General features: G+C 52.0%; 1 long non-coding RNA gene across 1 annotated transcript; it reads right to left on the reverse strand.

The window, feature by feature from the left end:
• Positions 1–7,246: 7,246 nt before the first annotated feature.
• Positions 7,247–9,303, reverse strand: LOC122228224. Its single transcript, XR_006206483.1, has 3 exons — positions 9,174–9,303; positions 7,994–8,082; positions 7,247–7,887 (listed from the first exon to the last, which is right to left on the reverse strand). It is a non-coding gene; the product is annotated as an uncharacterized LOC122228224 (long non-coding RNA).
• Between the last annotated feature and the right edge of the window lie 8,335 nt (positions 9,304–17,638).

The raw sequence follows: 17,638 nt of genomic DNA on the forward strand, positions 1-17,638 counted from the left end.
CCACTGTCGGTGTCAGTTCCGGTCTCCCGACTTGGAGATAAACATTATTCCCTTTCCCAATTTACAGAAGAGGAAACTTAGGCACGTGGAATTTAAGGAGTTTGGCCAGGCCCAGCCAGCTATCACCCAGGTCTCAAACCTGAAGTGTACGTCCAACGTCAGCAAATGTCCCCCTTCCCACGCTGGCGCCCCTCCCTCTGAGACCAGCGCCATCTGGTGGCAGCTAGTGGCAGGATGCTTCTGCAAGCTTGGTCTCTCCCCAGCCTCCCTAACACATCCTGTGTTCTCACTTCGTCCTCTCCATCTAGACACCCTTCAACGCCTTCGCAATAGCCATTTTCCTGTGAAGACTTCCTAAGCAGGCAATCCCAGGAGATGCCTTTTTCTCTCGCGTGACTCTGTGCCCTTGCTTAGCCCTCACAGAATATGGCTCAGCCCACACAGACTCGCAGGTGCACATGTAAACTTCCGGCGGTACAGTAACTCGAGGGCACGGACGACGACGTCTCGAGCCCCAAGAATGCTTCACATAACAAACAATACCAAGCACTAGCTGGTGAACACGTACTGAATGATTAGCTGATGGATTTTCAGGGAACGGCTCTGTGAGTCTCTGATTCTTTTTAGCAGAGAAGCGTGGAAAACTCAGACGGGTGGTTGCTCTCTCTCCCTGGTCAAGTCTCGCCATTGCACTTCACTCTGTAATGCTCCCCCCATCTTTCTGTGGGTTTCAAGGGAGACAACCATTGCCCTGCACTAAATTCATGCCTTCAGCCACCTCTCTGTCAGTGCTGGCAGGGGAGAGAGAGAACACCCTGCTTGCTGTGCCCAGGAGGCCTTCTGGCAGCCTTACCTGTTCCCTTAATCTTTTCCCAAGTCTGGGTCCTCACTCCCAGCACCTCCCCAGGGCTTTAGTGATGATGGCCTAACCCTGTTGGTCACCCGCAACACCTCGAATCTCCTGGAGGGACACATCTGCCCAGATCTCACTCTTTTCCCTTAACTTACTGCCTTTCCTCTCTGAGTGGTCTGTTTCCAGTTCTTTGAGAAGAACGAAGATGTCAGGGCACCCACATTGGCATGGCCTGTTTGCTCTCGACTTCATCCATCCTGCCGCCCTGCAGCCTCTCGGTCATTTGGGGGTCTCCCCAGTGCGGCCCCTCTAGGCAGCTTGCTTTCCTCCCCAAGGCTGCCTCCCGCCATGCCCAGGGTGTGGAGAAAGCTCTGCAGGTGCCTCCAGAGCCACCTTCCCCCAGGCCTGGGTGTGCTTGTCTGCAGGTAGATGCCAGCCTGCACCCCATGGGTCTGAGCATGGCCTGCTCATCTCCCCAGGCAGCTGGGAGGGCCCCAAGCCACCATCACTTCTTACCTTGATTTCAGATGCCTGGCCCTGTGACTGCCACATAGTAATCGATGTTAATTGAAGGCAGAGCCGAATGGCAGATGAGCACATGGTCTTGATTCTGGTCTATGAAAACACTCAGCACATCCAATCAACCTGACGTTTGCAGGTGAGTCACTGAGAGCCAGCCTCTGCACTAGACAGAACTTGAGAACAAGGACTAGAGGAAGCATTGCATCTGGAGGTCATGAAGTCTGTCCGCCTCCACTACGAGATGAGGACCAGGACAGGCAAGGGGCTTGCCCTCGGCCATGCAGGGCTGTAAAGAGCAGACTCAGGCTGGCCTGACTGCCTGACAAAGGCACTGTGTCGGTCACGCCTTCAGAACAATATGATGCTTCTCTCCTCAGATACCTGGTAACTCAGACTTACTCTTCCCCCAGTTGTTTCTAATTAGTAAGGCTTGGGCTTGGGTTACTAACTCCTAAAGAGCGTGGATGAGTCCTCCTTGAGAGAATTCACGCACACACGCCTGCACACGCAGGAGAGCTGGGATCCTGTGAGGTGCCGCCATGCAGCAAGCATCTGGACTATGTGCAAGATAGAGAGGACACATCGAAGGCATCCCCTTTCCAGCTATGAACCCAGCATTGCGCATGCCCGGCCCTGCGATGGCCCTCAGCCTGCCGGCTGACGGAGGCTGTCCTGGATGTGCTTGCCGGCATCATTCTTGTCGAACATACTAGATGGCTACTGTTGTGTTCAGCAAACAGCCAGTGCCTCATGCCAAATGTAGTCCTTGCTCGTCCCTGTTCCATTTATCTTCCAGTCTGTACCTTTTCTTTATTAGCAGGGGCGCTTGCTGGGCAACGAGATCTCTGTCTCGTAGCAGTTTCGTGTGTGCCTTCTATTCGCAACCCACCTGGAGTCAGAGTCACGTCTCTGAGACAGAACAATTGGTTGCTATGGAAATGACTGTACCACCCCAGGCAGCAGGCCTGAACTGGAGATGGGCAGGGGTGGTGGGGGCGAGAGGAGGTGTTGCAATATCCTGAGTCTGACTTTTTAGAGTACTGACTGGTTTCTCTGGGCCAGCTTGGTCCCTCTGCTCCTCTTCCTCAAAACTGTGTCTGTGTGTGTGTGTGTGTGAGAGAGAGAGAGAGAGAGTGTGTGTGTGTGTGTGTGTGTGTGTGTGTGTGTGTGTGAGAGAGAGAGAGAGAGAGAGAGAGAGAGAGAGAGAGAGAGAGAGAGAGAGGCAGGGAGGGAGAGAGAGACTTCACTTATCCACACCCCTGCCCGCCACCACTAATGGCCCCACCCAAATATGGAGACCTTCCCCTACTTTCTCTCAGCTGCCTCCACCTCCGGTGTAGAGCTTGCTTCCTGGGTTAACCACACCCAACCCCAATCCTTTCTCCAGTCAAACCCACCCCCACCTCATGCTTCGTGAGTTTGCTCTTAATTCATTTGAGTGGGATCACTTGCTTTGTTTCTCTCCTTGTGATGTTTGTTTCCCCCTTAATCAGGCTCGTTTACTGCATCTTCCTGACAGTATCCCAGGCCCCAGGAGAGCACAGCTGGGCCAGCTCGTTGTCCCTCATGCACATCCTGGGCTGGGCTCCCCTGACCACAGGTCTCTGGTGGACGCTACTCCCCGACGCTGAGAGACGCCTGACTCAGCCCCCAGCCTGTCCAGCTAAACTTAGTCTCACTTCTTGAGATCAGTAAGTCTGGGGCGATAGGCAAATTGGACAGCTCTGGATATCGTTTTGAACCTGCGCCAATGTACTAAAAGGAAAAAGACTCTAAAGCTCCAGTTGTATAAAATAACCCTCCGATGATAAGAGAAAAATGAGAAGAGAGTGCTTTGTTATTTAGAAGTGTTTAATTGTTGTAGTTATTAAACCGTGTGTATGTTTCAAAGTGGTTTTTATTTTTGTTTTGTTTTGTTTCTGTGTTTTCTTAGCCCCCCCTTGCCTGTCAGCTGGGACAAATCTAGGGAAATATGTACCTCCAGGGAGGGCCCATGACCCCCGTAGGCTAACATGGCCTCCGTATTTTCACGTGAAGGGCTGTGCATGACTGCCCAACCTAATGGCAGCTACTTGTGGCTGGGAGAAACTAGATCTCTTCCAGAGTGCTTTTGAGGCCAAGGTGAAGCCTACCAACACAAGGTGTGGGTTGGGGGCCTTCCCTGTATCCGGAACCTGGGGGTGCAGCGCTGGGGGACACCCTTCTCACTGTGTGTGGTTGTAGGCAAACAGCTGAGCGGGACCCCATGGAGAAGGAAGCAATGTTGGGTTTTGGTGGCCTAGCCACCGTTCCCTGGGATCTGTCCTCCAGTCCCCTGAGGTGAGACGACACTGAGAGAGGCATCCCACTCGGGGAGGAAAGGGGCTGAAGTCAAGGCGTCTCCAGGGCGGAATAGAGCTCAACCCCCACCCCCCACCAATGAGCCCAGGGCTCCGTTCACTCGTGAAAGGGGTGCAGTGCCTGGAGAGCATGACAAAATAGAGAGCGGTTCTGGCATGGGGACAGCAGTGAGCTCACATGCCCAGTGACAGGAAAAGACCTGCATGAGGGAGGGGCTTGCCTTTTCCCATCCTGATGCCCGAGGGTGTCCTCACCAGGCCAAAGCCCAAGACGAACACCAAGCCTGGAGCCCCCCAGGCAGGAGGGCCAGGGAAGAGTCAGCTCTGGTCCTCTGTAGCTGGGAGAAGGGCCTCTGGCGGGGACAGGCTTTGAAGAAGCTGCTTTGCCCCAGCCTCGCCCCTCCAGGGGCACGTTGGGAAGACAGCCTCGACTGTCCCCGTCCTGCCCTCATCCTGCCCAGAGCGGGTGTGGCGAGGCAGAGGGAAGTCCCCTCCCGGGGTCTCACCTCTTCTGCTTCTGATTGAACTCCGTAGCCCCACCTCAAGGAGCGGCCTCTGTGCCCCCCAAAATAAGGGTTTGGAAAGTGAATGTCAAGGTTCTTTGTAGCTCTGCCCTGACTGTAGACGAGAAAGGGCCCCAGTGGCCTCTCCTGTGAGACAAAAGACCCTCCTCACCGTCCCCAATGCTCCCACTTACTCAGCAATTACCCAAGGAGTCGAGGCCCCCCCTCAAAACAGACACGCTGCTCAGAGGAGAGGCCGGAACTCGAACTCAGGCTGGGCAGCCGCACACTGGGGCCGTTGGGGGCCTTCAGGGCACATCAGGGAGCAAAGCGGGCAGGCCGCAGAGGGATAAGGACAAGGCCATGGAGCCCGGGAGAGGGAGGCACTGGGCCAGCGGCCGCCCCTGGATCAGGGCTGGCTGGAGTTGGAGGTAACTGCATTATGGGAAAGACTGAAAGGTTAATATGAAACCAGCCGATGCTGAAAGAGAACAATTAAGAAGGTTAAGGGCCTTAATATTAGATTAATGGCTGCCGGAGGATAAAGTTCACAGCTTCCAGGAAAGAAGTCTGACTCAGAGAAATCTTTTTAGTTGGCGGCTCTCAGTCTGGTTTTGTTGATATGTGTTTTGCTGTTGTTGTTGTTTTTCTTTCTTCCCGGCAACTGTGAGAAAATTACCATTCACTCACAGAGGATACACTCTCTCCTCCCCTCCCCCTTTCTTCTCTCTCTCTCTCTCTCTCTCTCTCTCTTTCTGTTTGGAAATGTCCAATTTTCTTCAAGTTCTGGCATGGACTTTTCAGGTCCCACCTGTTCAGCCAGCCTCGCCTCCTAGTTGTTTCTCTCTGGTGAGGGCTCCCCCTCTGTGAGATCTGTGGGCCTCTGTGAGAATATCTCCCTCCATGTTGGTGGTGTCCTTAGGACATTTCAGGGTGCTAAGTGGTTTCACAGACCACTAGCTCAGCCCAGAGAGGTTCTGAGAGACTAAGGAGGAGAGACTGAGGGATCTACGAGAAAACCCTCTGGAAGCCTGTGTGGTCTAAAGCTTCCCAGGTGCCCTCATGGCTGACCCGGTTTGGGAACCACGGGCCCAGGGCATATGGAAGCAAGTCAGGGCCAGGGGGTCACAGACCCCTTTTGTCATTGGTATGACCTCCTAGCTCCTGGGCCAGCCGGTGTGTTCCTTGGGGCAAATGCTTTGTTTTACTCCTCCTTACAATTCCTACGCAGGGCTGGCCAACATTCTGCACCTGGGAGTTGAGTTAATTTTCAAAATCCCTCCCCTTTCTGGACCCTGAAAAACCCATCCAGTTTCCAAGTCAGCATTTTCAGAGGCCTGGAAAATGGAAGCCAGGCTGCCTCTCGGAATCAATCAGGTCTGGGCCTCAAACAGCCTGGCCCGCAGGGCCACGGGAGCCCAGGAGCCCGGAGCCAGAGGTGCCCTTAGAGACCTTCCCTTCCAGCGGTTTTCAAACTGTGCAGCCAGGCATCTTGGGGTTCCAGAGTGGACTCTCCGAGAGGCCACTGAGAAGAAGCAGCAGGAACCCCAGGGGAGAGGCTCCAGGCCTCCCCCAGGGCAGCTCCCTCCACTGTTACAGCCTTGTATTACTGTCAAAGGGGGCAGAACACATTGCCCCAAGACTCAACACCATGGCGTATTGTTTTAATTCAAGGCACCTAAGAAACAGCTGAGGCCACAAGGCCTCCCTGACTCTTTTTGTCCTGAAACCAGGAGATAAAATCTCCCATGTGAAAGGCACCCAAAGGCAGGAAGACGTCACTGGTGACAGGGAACTGGGAGCTGAGAAGGCCGTAGAAACAAACTCGCTGCCCGTGGCCCTGACCCTGTGTCTTGCCAGTTCTTCAAACTGTATCGTTTCTTTGCCTAAAGCCTCCTGATCCGGTCACCGCTTTGGGTCCGCGTTCTCTTGTGCGGGCTTTTCTCCTGTTGATTGGCCTTTGTGAGTGGGATTTCCAGCCCCAGCCAGGGGCTCCAGGGGGGGGTCAAGGAAGACTCTCTCCTCTGCATTACCGCAGTAACCTAACTGGTATCCCAGCTCCTACCCATGCCAACCCCCAGGCCCCGCCTGCTTTCCATCCAGCGTCCAGAGTGATTATCTCAAAGCATAAGGCCGGTCGGTTGCTCTGCTGATCGAGAGCCTACGTTGGATTTCTGTCTCATTCAGTAGTAATCTGAAGCCCTCACCATGATCGACAAGTCCCCACGTGTCTTCAGCCAGCTGTCCCTGCCTCCTCTCCTTCCATACCCTCTTTGCTCACCTGCTGCAGCCATGCTGGCCTCCCTCACACCCCTGAACACACCAGGCAGGTTCCTGCCACACTTCCATTCCTTCTGCCTGACACGCTCTTCCTCTGATACCCACCATGTCACTTCCTCGTTTTCTGGCCCCATATCAATAAAGGTGGTCCTTCCCCTGCTCTACTCACCGTCTCTTCTACTAGAATAGACAGTCCGAGAGGCCAAGGACTTTTCTTTGTTCATGCAGCATCCCCGGCACCAAGAACAGCGCCCGGCACATACTAGGTGCTCAATAAAGTAATTGTTTCCTGAATTAAGCTGGTTTTCAGTCTAAAATCATTCTGTACATCTTTTTTTAATTTTCAAGAGAGAGAGAGAGAGACAGCACAAGTGGGGGAGGGACAGAGAGAGAGAGAGAGAGAGACTAAGCATGAGCAGGAGAGGGGCAGAAAGAGAGGGAGACACAGAACCCGAAGCAGGCTCCAGGCTCCAAGCTGTCAGCCCAGAGCCCGATGCGGGGCTCAGACTCACGATCTGTGAGAGCGTGACCTGAGCTGAAGTCGGATGCTCGACCGACTGAACCACCCAGGCGCTCCTTGTACATTTCCTTTTTACTCATGTCTCTGTTTGCCAAATTTTCTGCAATGACTATGATATTTAGTCAGGAAAAGCAGTACAAAAAAGACAAAAGTCTTCTTTCCAGCACCATTCCTTGGGAGACCCAGAGCTGCCATAAAAGGACCCGAGAAGATGAAGGGAGACCCTGTCCCGAGCCCCGGGGTCTGAGCGGGACCATAACGATACTGGGAGAGCCACCATTTTCCTGATGGTAGATGAGAGGGTTCGGTGGGGCCAAGCAGCCCCTATTTTCCTAACAGCATCTTGTCTCGGGGGCAGTGGGAGGAATGGGGGGCAGGGGAGAGGAGCAGAAACAGACCAATAAGCACTGTGACACATCCCCCGCTTTCCCCCGCCCAATGCCCCAACACGGCTGCTCCCAAGGGTCCAGGCTTCCCGGCCTTCTCTGTAGAAGGCATCGTTTTCATGGGCGCAACACGCATCCCCCAGCCCAGCGTTCTCTCTCTCTTGTCTTTGTGGACTGTTTCTCTGGGCCCGGAGGCTGCTGCCTCTGCTCGTTTGTGTGACTGAACCCAGAACAAGGAAGAAGCGTGTTGGTTCTAAGCCAGTCTCTGGCCTGACAGCACCCCTTCTCTGGCCTCTGTGTCAGATCCCCTGGCTCCCCCGGTGGGCAGACAACCTGCGCTCCCCCATGACTCAGGGCCCACGTTCAGAACAACCTTGTGCGCTGCAAACAATTCAGGAAGTGAAAGCACTTGATTTGCACTTGATTCCTTTTCAGATGAAATCCTTTCTGATCCTCTTTCAAATGGGCCATCCAAAATAGGCACCTGAAAAGAGAACCGGGAAGCCATACGTCCCCTCTGTCCTGCACCTTGTGAGACTGAGATGGTCCCAGGGGCCACCCGGTTTCCTGCCTGTTGTGTTATGACTTACCAGCCAGGCCACCCCACACTCAGGGACGAGCTGCTGTCTCCTGGGCTAAGCCGTGCCCGAGATGTTCAAGAGCAGGATGCATCCAACTTCTGTAAAGAGCCAGATGGCAAATGCTGTGGTCTTTGGGAGCCACCAACAGTCTGGCCTTTGTCACCTATCTTTCTTTGTTGGTGCATTAAGACCCTTTAGAAATACAAAAACCGTTCTTAGCTCACAGGCCATACAAAGCCAGGCTGTACGGGTGGGCAAAGTACAGCCCGCGGGCCAGATCCAGCCCACTGCCCGTTTGTGTAAAATGAAGTTTTGTTGAAACTCGGCCCCACTAGTTTCTCTCCGTATCGTCTGGGGCTGTGACAGCAGAATTGAGTTGCCGTAACGGAGACGATAAAACCAACAAAGACTGAAATATTTACAACGTGGCACTTTGCAGGAAACGTTAGCGGCATCTCACCCTACAGCAACCATGTAAATGAGTCACATGTATTTCAGTTTTTAAAATGTTTCACATGCACTGCTATTTAATACCTGAAACGGTTTTTCCAGATCAATGTTAGGCCCGTTTTACAGATAAGGAAACAGGCCCTATGGCTAATAAATGGCAGAACCGGAAGCTAAACCCAGATCTCTGACCTCTCAGCTAGGGAGTTTTGACCAGATAAAACTGCCCCCAACAGCGCAATCCCTGAAACCCGGAATATAGTTCTTCTTTTTTTTTAAAGTTTATTTATTTATCTTGAGAGAGAGAGAGAGAGAGAGAGAGAGAGCGTGAGTAGGGGAGGGGCAGAGAGAGAGGGAGAGAGGATCTCCAGCAGGTTCCCTGCTGTTAGCACAGAGCCTGACACGGGGCTCAAACCCATGAACCACGAGATCAATACCTGAGCTGAAATGAAGAGTCGGACCCCTGACTAAGCCACCCAGGTGCCCCCAGGAATGTACTTCTTATTCAGCAATATCAGGGAAGGGGGCAGCAGGTTCCTCAGTGCCAGCGTCTGAGAGAGGCTGGGCCTGACGGCAACAGAGCCGACCTACACAGAAACTCTTAAGATCATCACGAGATCGTAGTGTGCAGAGAACGTCTCCAAGGACTTTTCCTCGCACAGGAAAGACTACTGAGACAGGCTGCCTGGCTGGCAGGAGAGCTGTCCCTTAAAATCCAAGTTTGGTTTCTGTAAACACTTACCAGGCAGTCACATCACCGTGAAGGGCACGGCAATCCTTCCACAGAGTCTGGGCTTGACCTTGCTTCCCCAGCAGTAACCCCGCCCCAGCTAGACTTGGAGGTGGTGATGCCATCAGTGGTGCGAGAGAGACCCCCAGTGGACATCGGCGGTATTGCAGCCTCCTAGAGCAACTCCAGAAACACCCTCCGGTTCCCCAGGAGCTCGCTTCTTGGGCTGGGAGGGTAAACCGCTGGGACCGTCATTGAGCAACTGCCCCAGTACGTGCAGGTCAATGAGAGCTGTCCTCCTCAAAATCCTCCCCGAGGGAGGCTGGTGCACGCATGTTTAACGATGCTGCCGTGTCCCCTAACGGGTGAGGAGCAGTGACTTCGGGCTGCCTTCGTGGCCCTTCAGGTGCTTTTTGAGTCTTCTCTGTGGGGCAAATCGGACTCCTGAGGACCGCTGGCCTTTCTGGAACTTTGTTTTAACTTCCTGCAGTCCAGCACTGCTCCAGGACCTGTTCTGTGCGTCCCATAATGTTGTTAGCTATGTTGGTGGTTATTGTTTGTGAGGTTTTTTATTTGAATTGAACACCAAAGTCATAAACTAGGATTCCCAGCGTTTCTGGGAAGGTCAGGCCACATTTGTTCTGAGTTCTTGTGCCGCAGCCAATGGCTGAGGCTGAGGACCTGCTGCCCCCTTTAGACAGGCAAGGGTTCTCCAGTTTGCTACACTCCCCACCACCCCCTATTGTCTCTTACCGCCCGCCTTGCTATTGATTACATTGCCTTCCTGGCCCTATAGAAGCTTTACAGCTACATCACACATACAGAATAATTGCCGTAACAACACCTGCTGCCACAGGACCAGACACCGTGCTGAACATGCTACATACATTCTCCCGTCTGACCCAGTGGAGTAGATATCATTATTACCAACTCATAATGCAGAAACTGGGATTCACCATCCCTAAGCGATTTGCCTGTGGTCTGACAGCAAGCGTCTACCCCATGCAATTAACTGCTGTGCTCAGACAGGCAGGCAGATCTGGATCTAATTCCCTAAGATAGTAGAAAGTCAGGTTGCATAGACAGAAAATGTCTTTATGAGCTACATATTGAATTGAAGTTCAGTTATGGACATACGCGTTTTTCCTTGTCAATAACAGGCTCCTCCCATTGGCTTAGAGGGCACCCACCACTGGCTCAGTAAAAGCCCCAGACAATCACTAGGTTTTCCTTTTTCTACCCATAATATATTCAGGAACGGCTAGCCACGACCCTGATTATGAAATCACCAAGATCCCTTTGGTGTTAAAGATACCAGAATACTCTCCCTTTCTTTCTCAGGAACCCTGTCTTGACCCCCTTCTGATGCCAGGTGCCCAGTGCCCTGAGCTCCCCAGAAGGGACCCGGGGGCCCCGCTGTAACATCCCACCTGGGCCCAAACTCTGAGATGTCACCTCACTTTCCAGATTTCCCCCATCCCTTTTGTGTATCAAAATGTCCTTCATCAAAACATCCTCTGCCCTGTCCCCAATCTTCAAGCTCTTGCCAGGTGACTGTTACATTCATCTGATAAATGAATGGGGAGATGAGGGGCTGACAGGTTCACTCATTGCTCTCCCAGCCACCTGTGGATTGGCCATCCGCTCTTTTTAAAACCATCTCGGAGGCTCAGAGGAGACTGAAGGCAAAATTCAACTCTGCAGTCTCCCTTCCCAGTGGCCATCCTCTGATTCCTCCCACACCTTTGTCCCCTCCTGCTACTGGGTCTCTCCAGCTGGCCCTGTCCTCTGCCTGGAGATCCTTTCCATCCCTCGTGGCCAGTGTCTGCCTCTTTGTCCTTCAATCTTGGCTCAGTCACAGCCTCATCCAAAAGCACGCCCTGCCCTCCCTGACGAGGTCACTGTCAGACTCCAGCACCAAGAACCCTTCTTCAGGGGCAGAAGTCTGCATTTATTCATCAGATGAACACATCTGGACCCTCATCAGATGATGGGTGCCATGATGCTATCATGGCAGGGTTTCACCTGCTTCTGTTCCCTTTCGTATCCCTAGGTCCTATAGGTCCAATTTATATTTGTGGAAGAAAAGCGTGGCTGGGGGAGGTGGGTGGGGAGCAATTTCTAATTGAAATTCTAGGTGAATCAGAAAGAACCTAAATGACTTGCCCAAGGACACAAGGCTGGTTAGCGACACAGCAGAAAGTTGGACCCAAATGCCGAGGCACATTTCCTTTCCACTCTGTCATTCTTTCCTCTGGGGCCTCTGCAGCCCTCTGCGGACTGTACTGAATAATCGGACCCTGGAAATTATGATGGCTTTGGAGGCATGCCCAGTCTGGCTCCAGACGCAGGTGGTGCAGTAGACTCAGGCTGCAGCAGGATCCCTTTGCCATGTGCAAGGGGGCAGAGAGGGGCTGCAAGTGCCAGGGCAGACCTCTGGGTCACAGAAACACATCTTTGACGTGGCACCACCCGGGGAAGACCCCCGGGGCACTGGGGCTGGTCTCAGCAGGAGCTGAGTCTTAACCCAGGATAATCAACGTGCTAGAAGAAGAGGAACCATCTGTGGTGCCCTTGCCATGTGCAAAACACTTTAGGGACACTGTTTGGTTGATTCTCACACACGAGACCTGCCCCATACATATTATTCTCCCCATTTACAGATGACGAGACAGGTCCAGAGACCAAGCTGCCAAGCATCACACAGCTTAGCCAGTGGAAGGACTGGCTTTTAAACCTGATGTGTCAGGTGGCTGAGCAAATTCTTGCAGCACAGCCTCAAATAAAGAAAAGGAAGTTCAAGACCTCATGAAAGTACAGGATGCAGGAACTCGGTATAAGGAGGATAAGGAGGGGCACCCGGGTGGCTCAGTCGGTGAAGCGGCCGACTTTGGCTCAGGTCATGATCTCATGGTTGGTGAGTTCGAGCCCCATGTTGGGCTCTGTGCTGTCAGTACGAGCCTGCTTCGGATCCTGTCTCTCTGCCCCTCCCCTGCTCATTCTCTCTCTCTCTCTCTCTCTCTCAAAAATAAATAAACATTAGAAGGAGGAGGAGAGAGCCAGAGGGGGCCGGAGTGAACACTCACAGGAGGAAGAAGATTCAGTAGGAGGGTGCTGGCCCTGGGAGCAGTGGGAAGAGGGGGCTGGCACCTAGAAGTCCAGAATGCAGCAGGCCTTGGCAGTGGAGTGGAGAAGGAGCGGGAGGCCTGGGCGGAGGAGGCCCCCATCCTGGGCAGAGAGCTCAACGCACTTCCCGTTTCCCCCGGCCGCACGCACCCTTCCTTCCTCCCCAGTCTTTTTAGCAAAAGGAGTTTTTATTTCCACCTTCTATGGAAACATTCATTTGTTAAGCAACCAGATGTCCCGGATCCAGAAGAAGAAAACGGCAGTCTGGTGGACCAGCTGTCCAGTTTAAACGAACATGCAGGGATCCGTCCCTGCCCTTAATGCTGTGTCTCTGACGCCGGCTTCCGAGAGAGCAACACGAGGAGGGGACAGGAGGCACTGTGCGTCCTGAAGGGGGAGGGGGCTCCAGAAGGGGCTCAGCCGGCACTCATAGCTGGCCTCCTCTGGGTGACATTGGACCCCTAATGTTCCAGAGTTCATTCCCCGCCTCCAGAGGGAGGAGCAGGAAGGAATGGCCTCAAAGGCTTCTTGTACTTACGGGTTGATGGTTCTCCAACCTTGGCCTGGGGGTGCGGGCAGAGCGAGATAAGAGAAAGGACAGTGGTGACCAGGAGTCACCCACGAGGTGACTGAACAGCCGAGTAATTAAACGAATATGAGACTGTGTTTGAAACTCACCTCATCCCAATTTTGTACCTTGAGATTCTCCTATTGTCCATCCTCAGGAAAAATAATTGTAGGTTTGAGAAGACTGTGGGTGCCGTATCGTGTAAAGGGCACAGATGTGGGGGTCAGGTTCATTTATATGCCTCATTTATAAAAGAAGGGTCACCATGCCCACCTTACGGGGTACGATGGGTTTCCACAGAGAGAATGCAGAACCCAGCAGGATTCCTACAAACATCTATCTGTCCGCACCCAGCTCTCCTCTCCCCCCACTGGGGGACTTCCAGGTGCCACCAATCGGTGGGGCTTTTCCGCTGTGCAGATGCACAACTTGAGGCCAGAGGGTGGCTTCCCCCTCATAAACGGAAGAACCGAGATTCGAACCTCCGTCTGCCGGATCCAGTCCCAAATAGCCTCTTCCCAGGTTCCCAGAGACACCGCAGGGAGGGGTGCCCCGGCGGAGCCACCCTTTGGGGGGTTGCTCTGGAAAGCCCCGCTGTTTGTTATCAATAAGTCACATTTAACCTCCTCTTGTTCTCAGAACACCCTCCACTCTGGCCGGAAGGGAACAAGCCTCACCAGCCACCTGGGGGCAAAGGGGATCTCTCAACCGCTTCCCCGGGTTAGTCCAGGCTTTTCTAGCAGTGCCACCCGGCCCAGGGCAAGCGCTGCTATTTATACGGTGCCTCAGTGCTTCAGGATGAGTTCGCTCTCCCCCTGGGAGGTGCGGGGTGACTGATTCTGCCCTTTTGTTGCAGCTCGGGGGGCCCCGTGCTCAATGCACCTGCTGCCCTCACACCCCTCACGGGGCCTCACCAACGTGACTCCTCAGTCATTTGTCCTCAGTCGTTTTGTCACCCAGAGGCTGAGACGTGGGGAGGGCTGGGCAGCAAAGCCCTTGTAAACTCGGGGGGTAACAAGGCTGTTCATTCTCTCCAGGGGCCGAGGCAATAATAGCCCCTTAAATATGCACTTCCTCCAATGGGTCGTGACACTCGCTTCACTGTGATTGCAGCAGAGGATATGGGGTGACATCAGCCTGGGTGAGTCACTTCAGCCGCTGGGTGCTTACATGAGCCTGGCAGCCACCCTTGCCCCGGGGCAGGGCCCCGACCGTCTACAAGGCTGAAACCTGCCCCCTCTGACCACTTCGGTTCCTCAAGAAATCACCCAACCCAGGCTTCAGCATCTCTGACTCCTTTCCGCCTGCTGGGTAACCCCTCCCCAGGCCCAGCTTAGAAACCTGGTCTAGACCCAAGCCCCTTGATGCTAGCCTTGTCCACCCACACTTCTCAGGCTGGTCATCTCCCAGCTTAGGGCTTGGGGCAGGCAGACCTGGGTCCCAATCCCGCTTCTACCGCTTGACGAGCAATGCAGTCTTAACCATGTTACTATACTTCTGTGAGCCTCTGTTTTTCCATCTGCTTAATGGGAATAATAGTACTATCTACCTGCTAGTGAAGGGTGAGATTCAGCAAACAATGCACTTAACACAGTGACTGGCACGCGGTAAAGGTTCAGTGAATGGCTCGTGTGTCTCCGTGTGTGTGTGTGTGTGTGTGTGTGTGCAGGCACGAGCCCGTGAATGTGTGCCTGAGCCTTGACTCCTTCACTGTATTTTTTTCCCCATATACCAATTTGAGCCCCACAGGGCTACATCATTTCTATGTTCTCAAGAATCCGGCTTTCTTATTTCATCCTTCCTCTTGCTTTTGGTTTTCTAACCTCTTTGCCCATACGTTTTGCCTAGCCCTTTGCAGCCCTCATATCCTCTGTTCATTTCAAATGGCTTACAATAGCAGTGTATCAACATTTACAACATTTTCAGTCCTAACAGCACAGGGGGTGGGAGCTGATGAACGAGCTGCAGAATTAACTGAAGCGATGAATTATTTTTTTTAAAAAATAGGAAAATTTGCAAAGATGCAAGTAGGCAATGCACAAAAGAGCAACTCCAGACGATCAAAAAACACAAAAAAAGGTTTCAGACTCTAGCAATCAGGGAATGCCAATTTCAGTGGCAATGGGATATTTCTTTGCGTCTATCAGGATCACCAACATTTTAAGACTGAGGATACCTCTTTCCGGTGGGAATGCAAGAAAACTTTCCTTTAATCACTGCCTTCGGGTGGCATAGCCTTTGGAAAGCAATCTGGCAACATCTGCTGAAATTAAAATTAAAAATACATATACAGAGGGCCTGGGTGACTCAGTCGGTTAAGTGTCCAACTTCAGCTCAGGTCATGATCTCATGGTTCATGAGTTCAAGCCCCATGTCAGGCTCTGTGCTGATAGCTCAGAGCCTGAAGCCTGCTTCAGAGTCTGTGTCTCCCTCTCTCTCTGCCCCTCCACTGCTTGCACTCTCTCAAAAAATAAATAAGCACTAAAAAATTAAAAAAAAAAAATACATATACCTTTTGACATATCTGTTCCACTTCTGGCAATCTACCCCATAGACATAAAAACACAGCTGACCCTTGGGGCGCCTGGGTGGCTCAGTCGGTTGGGCGTCCGGCTTCGGCTCAGGTCATGATCTCGCGGTCCGTGGGTTCAAGCTCAGCGTCGGGCTCTGTGCTGACAGCTCAGAGCCTGGAGCCTGTTTCAGATTCTGTGTCTCCCTCTCTCTGACCCTCCCCCATTCATGCTCTCTCTGTCTCAAAAATAAATAAACGTTAAAAAATTATAAAAAAAATAAAATGACGAAGATAGTAAATTAAAAAAAAAAAAAAACACAGCTGACCCTGAACAACACGTGTTTGAAAGTGTGTGTCCACTTACAAGCAGATTTTCTTCTACAAATACAGTACAGCACCATGAATGTATTTTCTCTTCCTTACGATTTTCTTGATTTTCTCTAGCTTACTTTATTACAAGTATACAGCATATCATGCATGTAACATACAAAATGTATGTTCATTGACTATTTATGTTACCGGTAAGGCATCTGGTCAACAGTAGGCTACTAGTAAAGTTTTTGGAGTCAAAGGTCAGACATGGAATTTTGACTGCGTGGGGGTCGGTGCCCGAACCCGTGTTGTTCAAGGCTGAACTGGACCGGAATGTATGACCATACGCACAAGGAGGTATACTAGGTTGCTGTTTAGAGTGGAAAGCAAAACCTAGAAACAAGGTGAATGTCCTTCAGAGGGGGAGAGGGTGATCTATTAGGACATGTGAGGAAACATTCTGCAGCCATTATAAAGAACAAACTGGACCTATCACAGGTGACTCATAGGGATTACCATGAATAATTGGTAAGGGAATTGTGCATAAAATCATCCCACTTTTAAGAAGAAATACGCCACCCTTCCCCACCCTCTGCCCCCATTGTGTATGTGAGCCAACACCATGAACGTGGAGGAGACGTGGCAGAGACCAGCCCCAGTGGCATCCTGGTTTGGAGGATGGACAGTCACGTGGTAAGAGGGGGGTGGGAAAAAGTGAGGGAGGACCCAATCCGAAGATAAAGGGAAAAAAAGGATTCCATCAAAAATTAAAACATGTAGTACAATCACATTTGTCCGCTAATGCAAAGGTATGTGCGTGAGTACATGTAAGAAGAAATTTTAAATCTCATATACATATCTTAAACATTTCTGTTAACCCAAAACATCCAGACGTCCATTCCTTCACCGCGAGTTTGACATAGAGTCAAGGTCTCTGCACTGCGGATATGTCTATTTCTTGGAGTTCCGCCCTACCCTGCCCTCGTACAGAAATCACACCCTGAATTCATTGTCTACAATTTCTAACGTCAGTTTCCATAGAGCAGAGCGAGAACCTCAGACACTTGAAAACAAGTTGAGTAGAGGAACTTTTTAGATACTATGCTCGGCCTCCAGGCTTTTCCGTTGTCTTGCTACATCTGGTTCAACAATAACCTCATTTTAGGATCTCTACTCTATTAGGTCTCTCCAAACTGTCACCTTGGTTCTTACAGAATCAATAACTCTTTGTTTCACACCCACGTTTCCCCCATTTATGTGACGTCCGTTGGAGTACGGCTGGCACAGAACAGGCTTGGGGACAAACTCATCTCCCTGCAGGTGACATTCATGTCAACAGGTGACATTCATGTCAACAGGTAGACACGGTGTATGTGGCACCCCGGAAGCCACAAGCATCCTCTGCTTCAGTGTGCCCCCTGGGAGGGAACGGCAACCAGCATTTCACGGAGAGAACGCGCAGGGCCACGCAGCCTGGCGAGTCAGTTACGAGAGGCAGAACTTCACCGAAAATTCTTATGCGCTGTGAACTGGCGAGGGCGAAGATGCCTTGGTGGGTCACATCCAGCTCTCTATGTGACTCCGTCAATTATTCTGTGATTGAAATAGCTAGGGTTTTGAGTGTGGGGGTCAGGATGACCCGGAGGATTGCGTCCTTTTTACCGTATGTTAGGTAGCATTCTGCTGAACCGGCAACGAGTCTGGGGGTAAGTGGCTTGGCTGGGGTGGCCAGCCTGGGTGCTTACAAAACTGTCCCGGGACAGGGGACCCAGCATCAGGACAGAACTCTGGCCCAGCTTTAAATATCCTAATTTGCTAGGTAACTTGGGACACATCATTTTATGTCACTACACCTGTTTCCTCGTCTGCAAAATGGGGTGACCCTGGCTAACTCACAGTTTTTCTGAGACTCCGATGACTGTTCATAAAAGTATTTACCACAACGAGAGGACCACCCGG

The sequence above is a fragment of the Panthera leo genome, chromosome C1, assembly GCF_018350215.1.
Source record: "Panthera leo isolate Ple1 chromosome C1, P.leo_Ple1_pat1.1, whole genome shotgun sequence".
Lineage (NCBI taxonomy): Eukaryota > Metazoa > Chordata > Mammalia > Carnivora > Felidae > Panthera > Panthera leo.